This window comes from Giraffa tippelskirchi, chromosome 5 (genome assembly GCF_054371585.1).
Source record: "Giraffa tippelskirchi isolate mGirTip1 chromosome 5, T2T-mGirTip1v1.2.pri, whole genome shotgun sequence".
In the NCBI taxonomy this organism is placed as follows: domain Eukaryota; kingdom Metazoa; phylum Chordata; class Mammalia; order Artiodactyla; family Giraffidae; genus Giraffa; species Giraffa tippelskirchi.
This window is the reverse complement of record NC_137279.1, coordinates 122092392-122105941: the sequence shown is the minus strand read 5'-3', so window position 1 is coordinate 122105941 and position 13550 is coordinate 122092392. Positions and strand designations below refer to the sequence as shown.

The following is a 13550-nucleotide window of genomic DNA, read 5'->3' as shown; positions in this document are numbered from 1 at the left end:
AGTCGGTAAAGAATCTGCCTGCCAATGCAGGAGACCTGGGTTCGAGTCCTGGGTTGGGAAGATCCCCTGGAGAAGGAAATGGCAACCCACTCCGGTACTCTTGCCTGGAAAATCCCATGGACAGAGAAGCCCGGTAGGCTACAGTCCATGGGGTCGCAAAGAATCGGATATGACTGAGTGAGACTTCACTCACTCACTCACTGAGCCTGAGCTCTGGAGCCCAGAAGATACAACTTCTGAGGCCACACGTGCTAGAGCCGATGCTCTGCAACAAGAAAAGCCCGTGCAATGAGAAGCCCTCTCACCGCAACTAGAGAAAGCCTGTGAGCAGCAACAAAGATCCAGCACAGCCAAAAATAATAATTTTTTTTAAAAAAGGAAAGAGAAAACAACAAAAATGTTTATGATCCTCAGTCATCAAGAAAAGACTAAATTATTTTGATATAGATGTTTAATATAAAAGTTATATAAGAAAAACAACACACAAAAAAGGAAAAACAACACAGATTTAGAGATGGGTAGAGGTAGAGTAAATAGATGTGGGAATTATAGGCATCTGCATTAAATGGAGTAAAGTATTCATATTATAGCAATAAGTTTGACTAGATGGCTCACTCAGTGGTAAAGAATCCACCTGCCAGTGCAGGAGACATCCGAGATGCAGGTTCAATCCCTGGGTTGGGCAGATTCCTGGGAGAAGGAAATAGGAATCCATTCCAGTATTTCTTCTTGCCTGGAGAATCCCCATGGACAGAGGAGCCTGGCTGACTATAGTCCATGGGGTCGCAAATAGTTGACAGACTTCAACTAAATAACAAAACAGTGACAACAAAAGATGAGTTTAGACCAGAATATCTGTGAGTTTGGGGGTAGGAGGAGCAAATGTTAAAAGCTTGGTAGTGCAAGAATCAGGTTTGTGCATTTCATTGCAATAGGAAACCCAGCAATTTCAAGTGAAACAGGAACTATCTCATCCCCTGAATTACCTCCCCTAACAACATGACACAATTTTGAGGAAGATGTCTTTCCTGATACAAAATGCTTAATCCCACAATAAGTGAAGATTGAATGAATATGGTTTTGTGGATTTTTTTTTTCCTCCAAATATTTTTCCAAATATCCTCCAAATATTTTTCCTCCAAATAATACCAAGGTCTTCAGTAAGTATACACAGGCAATAAGATTGCATGCTGCCACTACAGAAATCACCCAAGTTCTAAATTCTCCTGTTGATTCAGATATTTAAAGGGTGGCACCTTCCCCACGTTCAAATGCAAACTCAGCATCCCACATGCCAGATTGCTGGCCAGAACAACCCCAGTGGGAGCTTACCTGCCCGTTACACAAAAGGTCTTTAAATGGGTTTTAGCACAGTTTTTTGCTCCTCTGGGTCTGAGAAACATAAATAAACAAACTTCCTTTTCAGACAAAAAGGATTATTCTACTTAAAAAAAAAAAAATGTCCAAGACAATTAGTTAAATAATCATTTAGTGGTAATATGGAGCGTGAAAATGTTTATATAAATCAACAGTATTATCAGTGGCTTCAATATAAGTTTGTTTATGACATTTACAAAACATAAAACTGTGAAATGGGAAATAATGAGCTTACTGTTAGGAAAAATGTTCAATAAGTTATTAAATTAGAACAATGAGCTAAGAATGAAATTTAATGGGGATAAATGATAAGGATTAAATATATAGAGTGAGGATATAGTCAATAATAATGTGGTATCTTTGTATGGTAGTGATAGATGATAACTATATTTATCATAGTGATTATTTTGTAATGCACAGAAATATCAAATCACTATACTGTACATCAGGAACTAACATCATGTTATAGGTCAATTATACTTCAGAAAACAAACTCTTAGGAAAAAAAGATTTTATCTGTGGTTACCAGAGGCGAGGAATTAGGGTATGTGTTGGATGTAGGTGGTCAAAATGTAGAAACTATTTTATTAAAATAAGAAAAGAGAATTATCAATGGATAATTAACTACTTTTATCCTAAAGTGAAAGTTGCGCAGTTGTGCCTGACTCTTTGCAACCCCACGGACTATACAGTCCATGGAATTCTCCAGGCCAGAATACTGGAGTGGGTAGCCTTTCCCTTCTCCAGGGTATCTTCCCAACCCAGGGATTGAACCCAGGTCGACTGCATTGCAGGCAGATTCTCTACCAGCTGAGCCACAAGGGAAGCCCTAACTATAGGATAAAAGTTAAGGGGGCTAAGAGGATATTTAGATAATATCAAAGTATTTGCCCAAAGTGAAAGTGAAAGTGAAGTCGCTCAATCGTGTCCGACTCTCTGCGACCCCATGGACTGTAGCCAACCAGATTCCTCCATCCATGAGATTTTCCTGGCAAGAATACTGGAGTGGGTTGCCATTTCCTTTTCCAGAAGATCTTCCCCAACCAGGGATCGAACCTGGGTCTCCTGCATTGTAGGCAGACGCTTTACCATCTGAGCCACCAGGGAAAGGCAAAATAGTAATTTTAAAAGGAAAAAACTGGCAGACATCACCTTAACAAAATGATCAAAGTTTGTATCTACAATAATGAGGCTAATTGATGGCATGTGCCTCCTGATATAAGGCATTAAGAATTCATCATCAGATCTATGGCACTTCCACAAAAGTGCATAAGCTGAATCTAAACCTGAGGAAGCACAAACCTGAATAGAGAAACAGTCCACCAGCTAACTGACTTTATTCTTTAAAATTATCAATTTCATGAAAGACAAAGGGAAGTTCTAAATTAAAGATTTTGGATATGTGATCACCAAATGTAACCCATGGCCTTGTATTTTTGGTTTTGTTTTATTTTGTATTTTGACCAAATAGGGTGTTACTTGTATAAAATCTGAGTAAAGACAAATATGAATAAATTGCATAGCTTTTATAAAATATAATATGTAATATAATAGATACAATCATATTATATTCATATTAATTTCTTGATTTTGATAATTATACTATGTAAGAGAAATACATACTAAAATATCTATAAAGGGAAATTGCCTCTACTGTTTATATAGTTCAGGCAAAAAAAAAAAAAAAAGAGCAATAATTATACCATATTCGATCATTGAAAGGACTTCTTATACTCCAGAGAGTGTACTCACAGAAGACTTAAAAGGATACGGAATATGGTGCAGCTGGAGAAAGGAAGCACAGGCCCACATCAAAGAGACCTGAGACCTCCGGTTGCCTCTCCCAGGGTCCTTTCTCAATCTCTAGAACACCCTTCATCTTCAGACCAGGAATCACTAAGATTACATGAGACATCTCAGTCTCAGTGGAACTGCAGTCTCATTTGAAGTAGGATTTTTAATATCTCTCTGATCACACGCCCAAAAGCAGGTTGCATGACCAGTCTCTACTGCAGAAACCAAAGCACATACTAAAGCCAGGTGTAAACCATCAATCTGTACATCTTCCAAAACCAAGGCTGATCAAGTGCTAAGTTTGCTGCCTGGTGTTTTGCAGATCCTAGCATATTTCACTAGTTAGCATTTTTTATTCAGGTTTTGCCAAGAGTCAGCAGGCCCCTGCTGTCTCAAAGACAGGCACAGAATTGAAACAGAATGACTAAGATTAGACCTCTAGTTACACAGCACAATCCCTAATCCTTGGTTAAGCATTCTGAATTATAAACTACTTGTCACTGTTCTTTCTGCATCATTCAACAGTTATAGAACAAAAAACGTAGAAAGATGCATACCAAAATATAAAATCATTTGTATTTTCCAATGAGGGGTAGATATTGCTTTAAAGAAACATTTCAGATTAGCCAGTATTCCAACACAGACTTATTTATTACTTTAACTACCTACAAACTTAAGTCTTTTACCTCCTTCCACCATTAAATGTGAAATTTATGAAAAATGTCTAACCACTGATTTGATGTAACAGTTAAGTGGATTGTTAACAAAATCTCTTCTTTCTCTGGCCATTCAGCTTTCATCAGAAGAACAGCTTGTGGGACTTTTAATTCATTCTCCCAATAATTTTGATCACTAATATCAATATAGTGTTAAAATAAAATTAACCTTATCATTTACACCAGTATTACACCAAAACGAAGCTAAATTGTGTTAGTCTAAGATCTTTACAAAATTAATCTGTTAGAATTACCAGTTGTATTTTCTCAATTTTCTCAACAAAATCAGTCATTTCACATTTGTTGTGGATTAGAGTATAAGTCACAGGTTTAATCTCTTGTGAGCAGAGTTATGTGCCCTTCTTCATGTTAATGTTGTACTGACATGGATCCCCAATAAGCTTTATCCTTATATGGTATCTATCATTCCCCACTAGTGAAATCCTGCTGCTGCTGCTGCTTAGTTGCTAAATTGTGTCCGACTCTGTGCAACCCTATGGCTCCTCTGTCCATGGGATTTTCAAGTCAGGAATACTAGTCATGTTTAATAGGTTTCCAATCCCAACAAATTGTACTTTTAAGTGGGGCTGGTATGATGGTTAATTTTATGTGTCAACTAAAATATACCAAACATTTGTTAAAATATTACTCTTTGTGTGTCTGTGAGGGGGCTCTGGATGAGATTAGTATTTGAATCAGTAGAATGAATAAAGCAGATTGCCCTCCCTAATGTCACTGGGTCTTATCCAGTCAGTTAAAGGAAGACCTGAATAGAACAAAAAAGGTGATCCTCTTGTGAGTTAGGGGGAATTTTTTATCTGCCTACCAATGCAGAAGACGCAGGAGACATGGGTTCAATCCCTGGGTCGGAAAGACCCCCTGGAGAAGGAAATGGCAACCGGCTCCAGTGTTCTTGCCTGGAAAATTCCATGGACAGAAGAGCCTGCCAGGCTAGAGTCCACGGGGTCACCAAGAGTCAGATATGACTGAACACATACCACCTTTTCTGCCTGAATGCCTTCGTGCTAGGAGGCTATCTTTTTCTCTGCCTTTGTACTAATTTATCCACTCTTCCTGGATCTCCCCTGTAGACCTTCAAACTGGAATTACACCCCTGGCTCTCCTGAGTCTCCCATTTACCAAATGTAGACTGTGGGACTCGTCAACCGCTATAATTGCATGAGCCAAATCCTTGTTTTATAGGTCTATTATGTAGAGCATCTCACTGGTCCTGTTTCTTTGGAGAACGCTGACAAACACATCTAGGTTTTGTTTGTGAATGGAGCCTTGGAAGTCAGAGAGACCATTAGTATATCACATGTGTATTCCTTAGCTTTGGCTGACAAGATCTTAGGATATTTTCCTTGAGCTACCTCTGTTTCCATCTGCAGAAACACACTTAATAGCCCCTCTAAAGTAAGTATGCATACTCATTCCTATCTATGTCCCCAGCAAGTTGTCTAGCTATTGGGTTCATTTTATCCATTTTTTTCTAAAGCTGTGCTGTCTTAACAGGCCAGATGCCATCTTTGTACTTCCTTCTGAAATAGTATCACTTCAGCACTCAATACAGAAAATACAAATTTTCCTCAGTCTGTCTCTCTTCATTAAAAGTAAATGTGACTTGTCCTAAGACATGGACACATACCAATTTCTCTCATTTTTTTTGGAATGTTTTGGCCAATGTTGATTTTCCCACTAAATATTTTGTTGCCATTGAGGACTATTGCTAGAGTATAATTTAAGTATATGTGTGACTCTAAGATGTTGAATTACTCAGGATAGTGTCACATGGTTAGTTGGAGACAACCAACTAGACACCCCTAGGTGTTTTTGGTGGAAATCAGGGCTCTGAGCAGTCTGCATGTGGGCCCACAAAGGCATCCTTAAACTGATTTCAGTTTGTTTTCTTTACCTTGATCATTGGTCTCCATTTACAAATACACATCTACAGGCATGAAAGAACCTGCTAAAGCATGATGTTTTCTGTCCACTGATTCCAAGAACCCTTTTCAACAGATTATCACTTGGGTTAACAGCTACCTGTGGCCCATGGCTTTGTTGTAAAACCATGTCTTTTGCACACATTCGGGAAGCAACAATTTACACGTTACCTTCTGAAAAGAGTCCTCTGTAAAATGCTTATATATAACTTGTAAAATGGAAAACAAAAGACAAAGCAACATGAGAATTATTCCAAGTGCTCATCTCAGAGGCCTCGAAATGTCACTGAGATGCATCACATAGCTGACTTCGCATAAATGCTTTTTAAATCTACTAGGACCCATCCTGGACCTTCAGCTCCAGATAAAGCAGTGTGTTTTGGTGGGCAAATAGTTTCACTATTATGGGATTCAGAACCAGCTTCCTGGAGTTTGCAAACTGTGCAGTCATTCAGGGCTCTGGATTTGGAAGAGACCTACATTTTGTTTAGTTTTGAGCTGACTTGAAATTCTTATTTATTGAAAAAAATGTTTTTACTGGAGGATAATTGCTTTACAATATTGTGGTGGTCTCTGCTGTACATCAACATGAATCAGTCATAATTATATATATATATAATTATATATTTTAAATTATATAATATATAATAATTATATATAATATAATATGATATAATATATATATAAAGTTTAATTATTTTTTAGCAAGGAACTCTGCACTTTAATTTGCACTGAGCTCTGCAAATTACATAATCTCTCTTGTACCTGTGTAAATACAGCTAAAAGATGATTTCATTCTCTTGCTCTCAGCCTCTCGCAAAATAGCAAGATAATGTGACCTTTCCATTGTAGCTTTATTCATTTGTAACTTCCTTTCCATCAACAATTATTTCCCCTTTTTTCCATTTGTCATTAATTTTAACCTAGATCCTCTGCCATGGGATAGTACAAGCAGATTCAATGAGAGGAATGACCCATGACATTGGCAGCAATATAAATATAGTCAATGCTTCATCCTTCATCCAGTTCCACTCATAAGGTTGGAAAAGGAACATTCATAGCACTGTTTCATCCACTAGGTAAGAAAGAGGGAGACACCATTAATCTCAGCTTAGGCGAGAAGGAAACACTCAGGGCACCATCCCTCCCCAGATTTGAACAGTTGTATTTAGAAATGGTATCATAGTGTCATGTTTGGCAACTGATCTTTCCTCTGAAACTCATAAATGTGATATAATTCTCAGTACTATATGATCAGCCAAAAAGAAAGAAACTAAAAGTAAAAAGGAGGTTTATGTAAGTTCTTACGTCACACCCTACCCCTCTTCCTTATCTTCTCCAAATCTCAACAGTCTGTCCAATAGTGATCTCTCTTTACTTTCTTTTGCTTTGTTCATTTTTATTGGGATATAGACTGTTTACATTGTTCTGTTAGTTTCTAATGTACAGCAAAGTGAATCTGTTATACGTATACATATATCCACTCTTTTTGGATTCTTTACCCAGTCCATTACAGAGTATTGAGTAGAGTTCCCTGTGCTGTACAGTAGGTCTTTACTAGATACCTGTTTTATATATATATAATAGTGTATATGTGTCAGTCCCAATCTTCCAAGTTATCCCTTCCCCCTCCTTACCCTGTGGTAACCATAAGTTTATTTTCTACACCTGTAACTCTATTTCTGTTTTGTAGATAAGTTCATTTACTATAACACTCTTAGAGGAAAATACAGGCAGAACACTCTCACATAAATTGCAGCAAGATCTTTTTTGATCCACCTCCTAGAACAATGAAAATAAAAACAAAAATAAACAAATGGGACCTAATTAAACTTAAAAGTTTTGCACAGCAAAAGAAATCATAAACAAAATGAAAAGACAACCCTCAGAATGGGAGAAAATATTTGCAAATGAAGCAGACAACGAAGGATTAATCTCCAAAATATCTCCAAAACATACAAACAGCTCATGCAGCTTGATATCAAAACAAATAAGCAACCCAGTCAAAAAAATGGATAGAAGATCTAAACAGACATTTTTCTAAAGAAGACATACAGATGGCACATGAAAGGAAGCACATCATTGTTAGAGAAATGCAAATCAAAACTACAGTGAAGTATCACCTCACACCAGTCAGAATGGCCCTTATCAAAAAATGTACAAAAAAGAAATCCTCTTTACTTTCACATTTATTGAGTTTTAACACACCTTGACTTAATCTTGCAAGCCAGCCATTCATTCTCTTATTTTGTTCCAATTTAGTAAGCAGATGTTTTCATTGCCCGTTTCTACCTTCGTTTAGTCCACCACTTTGTGCGTAGTAAGGTAGATAATAATTGTATTGTATATGATACATCTTAGCCCATGGATCTATTATACCTGCAGCACATGGCCACTGTGACTACAAAAACAAGATCTCAGTAAAACACAGGGAACCCCAGAATACCCCTGACAAACTCAACATTTTGATATAAACTGAAAGATTTATCACAATATGTTGTATAATTTTGATATATGAGTATTTTAACATAATGAGTTATAACCTAAGAACCTTGTTTTTAACTACTTTTTCTTTTTCTCTGTCTTGATGTATTATTAATTGATTGAATATCACATCCTAAAAAGAACACTCAAAAATCACAAATTCTAAAATGTTAAAATTGCTTGTTAAAATAATTTAAAATAAATAAAATTACTACAGATTTCAAATAACAATTTTATTTAAGGTAGTTTAAAATATAAAATAAAATAAAATAAACACCACTTCACTACCAAAGAAAATTCTTACCTTTAATTTATGCAACATATTTTTTGTGATCAAAGTCTGGGCTAGATACTGAGACATCAGAATTAATAAATCATGATCCTTGATAACTGAGTCACACATTTCCAAGTAAATCAAATGTATAAAATCAGGAAGCAGTTACAATGCCAAGGTTTCCTCATCACCTCAAAAACAAAATAGGAATAAGAAAATCGATTGATTTCTGCCCTGAGAAATCAACACAATCTATCAAAGCAGAGATTTGCAAATTTCCCCTTAAGAAATGTACTCACCTCCAGACCAGTAAAATTTAGACTACAGTCTTATTTAAGTATAATAAAATCAGAAAAAATGTGCCAATTAGATAAGAGGTAGGTCAGCCACTTAAACATATAGAGAAAAAGAGTCATATATAGAGAGAAAAGAGGCAGGCAAAAATTGGTAGTTGTTGTATAAATACTATCCAGGAAGAGTTTTATCAGGCTTACAGGTTTATATGCTCTGCCTGAAGTCACACCCCTGATGCTGAGGTTGTTGTGACCAGTTAAGGAAGCCTAATGCCATAAAATATTGAAATTATACAATGTATATAAATCCCCTTGTTCTGATTCCATGCTTCTCAAGCATCTCCCTGATAATTTGGCTTTCAGCATAGTTTATCTGTGGGGAGTAAATGTACTTATCAGATAAATGTGAATGTCAAATTGGCTTCACAGATTTTTCTCATTTTAAATTAACAAAATTGCCTCTGTGAGGTCTCTTAGTGTGAGTTAGCATCTTTCTATCCAATTATTCTTATTAGCTGAGACATGACTGAGGCTAGTTTCTGAGCACACAAGGCTAAGAGTCTGATCTCTATCTGTGGTGAGGTCACCAGGCAAATAAATAAATACTATTGATACCTTGTGGTCATCTATCTAGGCGACCATTTGCCCTTCCATATAAAAACGTCTTCATTCTCATTGTATGTGTTCCTAAATCTTCTAAAGTAATAGGGGCCATATCAGAGAAACACAGGAAGCACTCTAACTGTGCACAGAGTACATCACAGAGGATGAGAAAGGAAGAGCTAACTCTTCAGCTGGGGCTTAACCTTGGGCAATGGAAGGAAGAATACTTCAGGAAGAAGAAATTTCCATTGCAAAGAGCTTTCCCACCCATCTGGGAAAACATGAGTAGAGCAGAGTTTGGAAAGTCTAAAATATCAAGCATGCTTTAGGGAAGGATGAGATGACACTGGAAAACGTAGAGAATGACAAAATTATGAGAAATTTTGTACATTTTCCCTATCAATTATATAACATATTCAGTGCCTACCATGTGTGAGGCCCTATAATAGACTTTAATCATTAAATGCAAGTTTGGTTTTAAGAATGAAGTTGTATGTGTCCTCAGTCGCTTCAGTTGTGTCTGACTTTGCAATACTGTGGACCATAGCCCACCAGGCTCCTCTGTCCATGGGATTTTCCCAGCAAGAATACTGGAGTGGGTTGTCACGCCCTCCTCCAGGGATCTTCCTGACCCAGAGATTGAATCAGTGTCTCCAGCATGTCCTGCATTGCAGTCAGATTGTTTACCACTGAGCCGCCAGGGAAGCCCTGGAGTGAAGTTAATAGAGACCAAAAAAGTTTAATCAGGGAACTGATAGTTTTTTCAGAAAGACATTCAATGTTAATAACAATGTGCAAAAGAGAGTTTACATAGCAGACTTGAGACTGGTGTTCATAGAAAGGCCTATGTGCATGGTTGGCCTTTGGTCAGTGTCTGGAAACCTGGGCCTCAGGATGATTCTCAACATCCTCTAACTGATTAGAAAGGCACATTGTGCCTAAACTGTTTATACAGACAAGATGGTTTATGCTGAAGAGAAGCCTTCCCTCTGTGGGGGGAGGGGGGTGCGGGGCGGGGTGCGGGGAGGGGGGGGTGAGGAATATGGGTATGTGCCAGGCAGATAATACCTCTATGACCAGTTTCCAGAAGGAACTTTAGGCATTCAGTGTCTCATGAGCTTTCCTGGTAGACAACATTCCAAATATGCTGTCACAATTCAATGCTGAAGAAATTAGATGTGTCCCGTGGGAGCCACAGGGAGCAGACTCCCAGGAGCTTTCACCTGGTTTCATCTGTACTTAATCTCATGTACCTTTTCCTTTTGCTGATTTTGCATTGTAATAAATCTTAGCTGTGAGTACCATTGTATCCCAAGTCCTGCAAGTCCTGCTAGAAAATCATCTAAGCAAGCCTTGGATGTGGTTCAGGAATCTCCAACAGAGTGACAAGGAGAGAGAGACTGAACGTTGGTGGAAATAGAGGGAACAGCTGATTAGAAGGAAATTCCAAAGTAATGTTCAGAATATTTTAATGGGATGGATGAATGGTATCATTATTAAACAGTGTATTTTAAAATTCTGAAAAACAAATTTGGGGATAAATGATTTACCTTTTAAACCTAGTATATTGAAGTTAGCTGTTGGATATTGCAGAGAGAGTAATCTAATAGGTAATAAGAAACACAGGCTTAGAAACCAGGACAGAGACATTGACAAAAGATATATATATATACACACATATATATATGTGTATGTGTAGGAATATACATATATTAAATATATGTAGGAATACACATACATATATATATATATATGTAGGAATCATTGTTTTGTAGGAGGGTGTCTATTATTTACCCAAGGAATATTTATGACATGAGGAGAAAGAATTAAACATTTACTCATTGAGAATATCAGTGTGTAAGAAGTAGACAGAAGAAGATCCTACAAAAGAAATATAAGGTGACAAACTTCAAGGAGTGGTATCAAATGCCACGGAAAAGTCAACTATGGAAATATCTGACTACATTCCCTATGTGATTTGTCATCTGGACTTGACCTCATGCGCCTTTTCCTTTTGCTGATTTTGCATTGTAATAAGCGATTTGTCATCTTTCAGTTCAGTTCAGTTGTTCAGTTGCGTCTGATTCTTTGCAACCCCATGGACTGCAGCATGCCAGGCTTCCCTGTCATCACCAATTCCAGGAGCTTGCTCAAACTCATGTCCATCAAGTTGGTGATGCCATCCAACCATCTCGTCCCCTGTTGTCCCCTTCTCCTCCTGCCTTCAATCTTTCCCAGCATCAGGGTCTTTGCCAGTGAGTCAGTTCTTCACATTAGGTGGCCAAAGTATTGGAGCTTCAGTTTCAGTATCAGTCCTTCCAATGAATATTCAGGACAGATTTCCTTTAGGATGACAGGTTGGATCTCCTTGCAGTCAAAGAGACTCTCAAGAGTCTTCTCCAACACCACAGTTCAAAAGCATCAATTCTTCATCAATTCTTCTTTATAGTCCAACTCTCACATCCATACATGACTACTGGAAAAACCATAGCTTTGACTAGATGGACCTTTGTTGGCAAAGTAATGTCTCTCCTTTTTAATATGCTGTTGGTCATAGCATTTCTTCCAAGGAGCAAGCGTCTTTTAATTTCATGGTTGCAGTCACCATCTGCAATGATTTTTGAAGCCCAAGAAAATAAAGTCTGTCACTGTTTCCATTGTTTCCCTGTTTGCCATGAAGTGACGAGACTGAATGCCATGATCTTAGTTTTTTAAAATGAGTTTTAAGTGAGCTTTTCCACTCTCCTCTTTCACTTTCATCAAGAGGCTCTTTAGTTCTTCCCTTTCTGCCATAAGGGTGGTGTCATCTGCATATCTGAGGTTATTGATATTTCTCCCAGCAATCTTGATTCCAGCTTGTGCTTCATCCAGCCCAGCATTTCGCATGATGTACTCTGCATATAAGTTAAATAAGCAGGGTGATAATATACAGCCTTGATGCACTCCTATCCCAATTTGGAACCAGTCTGTTGTTCCATGTCCAGTTCTAACTCTTGCTTCTTGACCTGCATACAGGTTTCCCAGGAGGCAGATGAGATGGTCTGGTATTCCCATCTCTTTCAGAATTTTCCACAGTTTATTGTGATCCACACAGTCAAAGGCTTTGGCATATTCAATAAAGCAGAAGTAGATGGTTTTTTGGAACTCTCTTGCTTTTTTAACGATCCAGCAGATATTGGCAATTTGATCTCTGGTTCCTCTGCCTTTTCTAAATCCAGCTTGAACACCTAAGACCTTAGAGAGAGCAGCCTCATATACATGGAGGAGTATAACAGAGGGGAAAGAAACCAGGTTAATGAGTAAATCAGAAATAAGGCAATAGGGAATCCCCAAAAGAATTTAGCTAATGCCCCAAAGTACACAGGTAGAAGGCTTTTATTACCATTGTGTGTGTGTGTGTGTGTGTGTATGTGTGTGTATAGCTAGAAAGATAGATGTTTTGGACACATTTTAATTATAGGGAAATAAGGCTAAAATTAATAGAAGTCTGAAGATACAGGTGACCCAGTTAGGCTGCCAACACATGGCTATGTTCTTACAGATTAACCCAGTTCTTAAGTGATCAACCTGGGCCTCCCTGGTGGCTCAAATGGGGAAGAATCTGTCTGCAATGAGGGCGACCTAGTTTTGATCCCTGGACTGGGAAGATCCCATGGAGGAGGAAATAACAACCCTTTCCAGTATTCTTGCCTGGATAATCCCGTGGACAGAGAAGCCTAATGGGCTATAGTCCATGGGGTCAGAAAGAGTCAGACATGAACATGACTGAGCACACACACACACAGTGCTTTATAGTGTACATAGCACTCTTATATATCTTCCCATTGTCAAACTTCCCGACAGTCCTATAAGATAGAGCAGGCCTTGTTAACCCCATTCCACATATGAGGAACAGACTCATGGGACTTGGGCTATTTGTTTGAAGCCATGTTAATAAGAACTGGCAGGACTCAGAGTCTTGTGTCTCCAAGACTATGCCATTTCTACTACAGCACATTACTTAAGTAGACATCTACAGATAATTAGGCTAGGATAAGTCAGACATCTGCAGCATACATATACATTC

General features: G+C 37.9%; 1 protein-coding gene and 1 non-coding gene across 10 annotated transcripts in view; one reads left to right on the top strand and one right to left on the bottom strand.

The window, feature by feature from the left end:
• LOC145507206 (uncharacterized) overlaps positions 1-13550 on the top strand; it is an 83725-nt gene that overhangs the window by 55445 nt on the left and 14730 nt on the right. For 2 of the 9 annotated variants that reach the window (XR_014054684.1, XM_081493260.1), the window contains one exon: positions 6758-6909. The exons of the other annotated variants lie outside the window; for them this stretch is intronic. The gene's annotated coding sequence lies outside the window, so the exon portion shown is untranslated. The remainder of the gene's footprint in view (positions 1-6757; positions 6910-13550) is intronic. 9 annotated transcript variants of the gene reach the window in all.
• TRNAC-ACA (transfer RNA cysteine (anticodon ACA)) lies at positions 2413-2484 on the bottom strand. Its single transcript has one exon. It is a non-coding gene; the product is annotated as a tRNA-Cys (tRNA).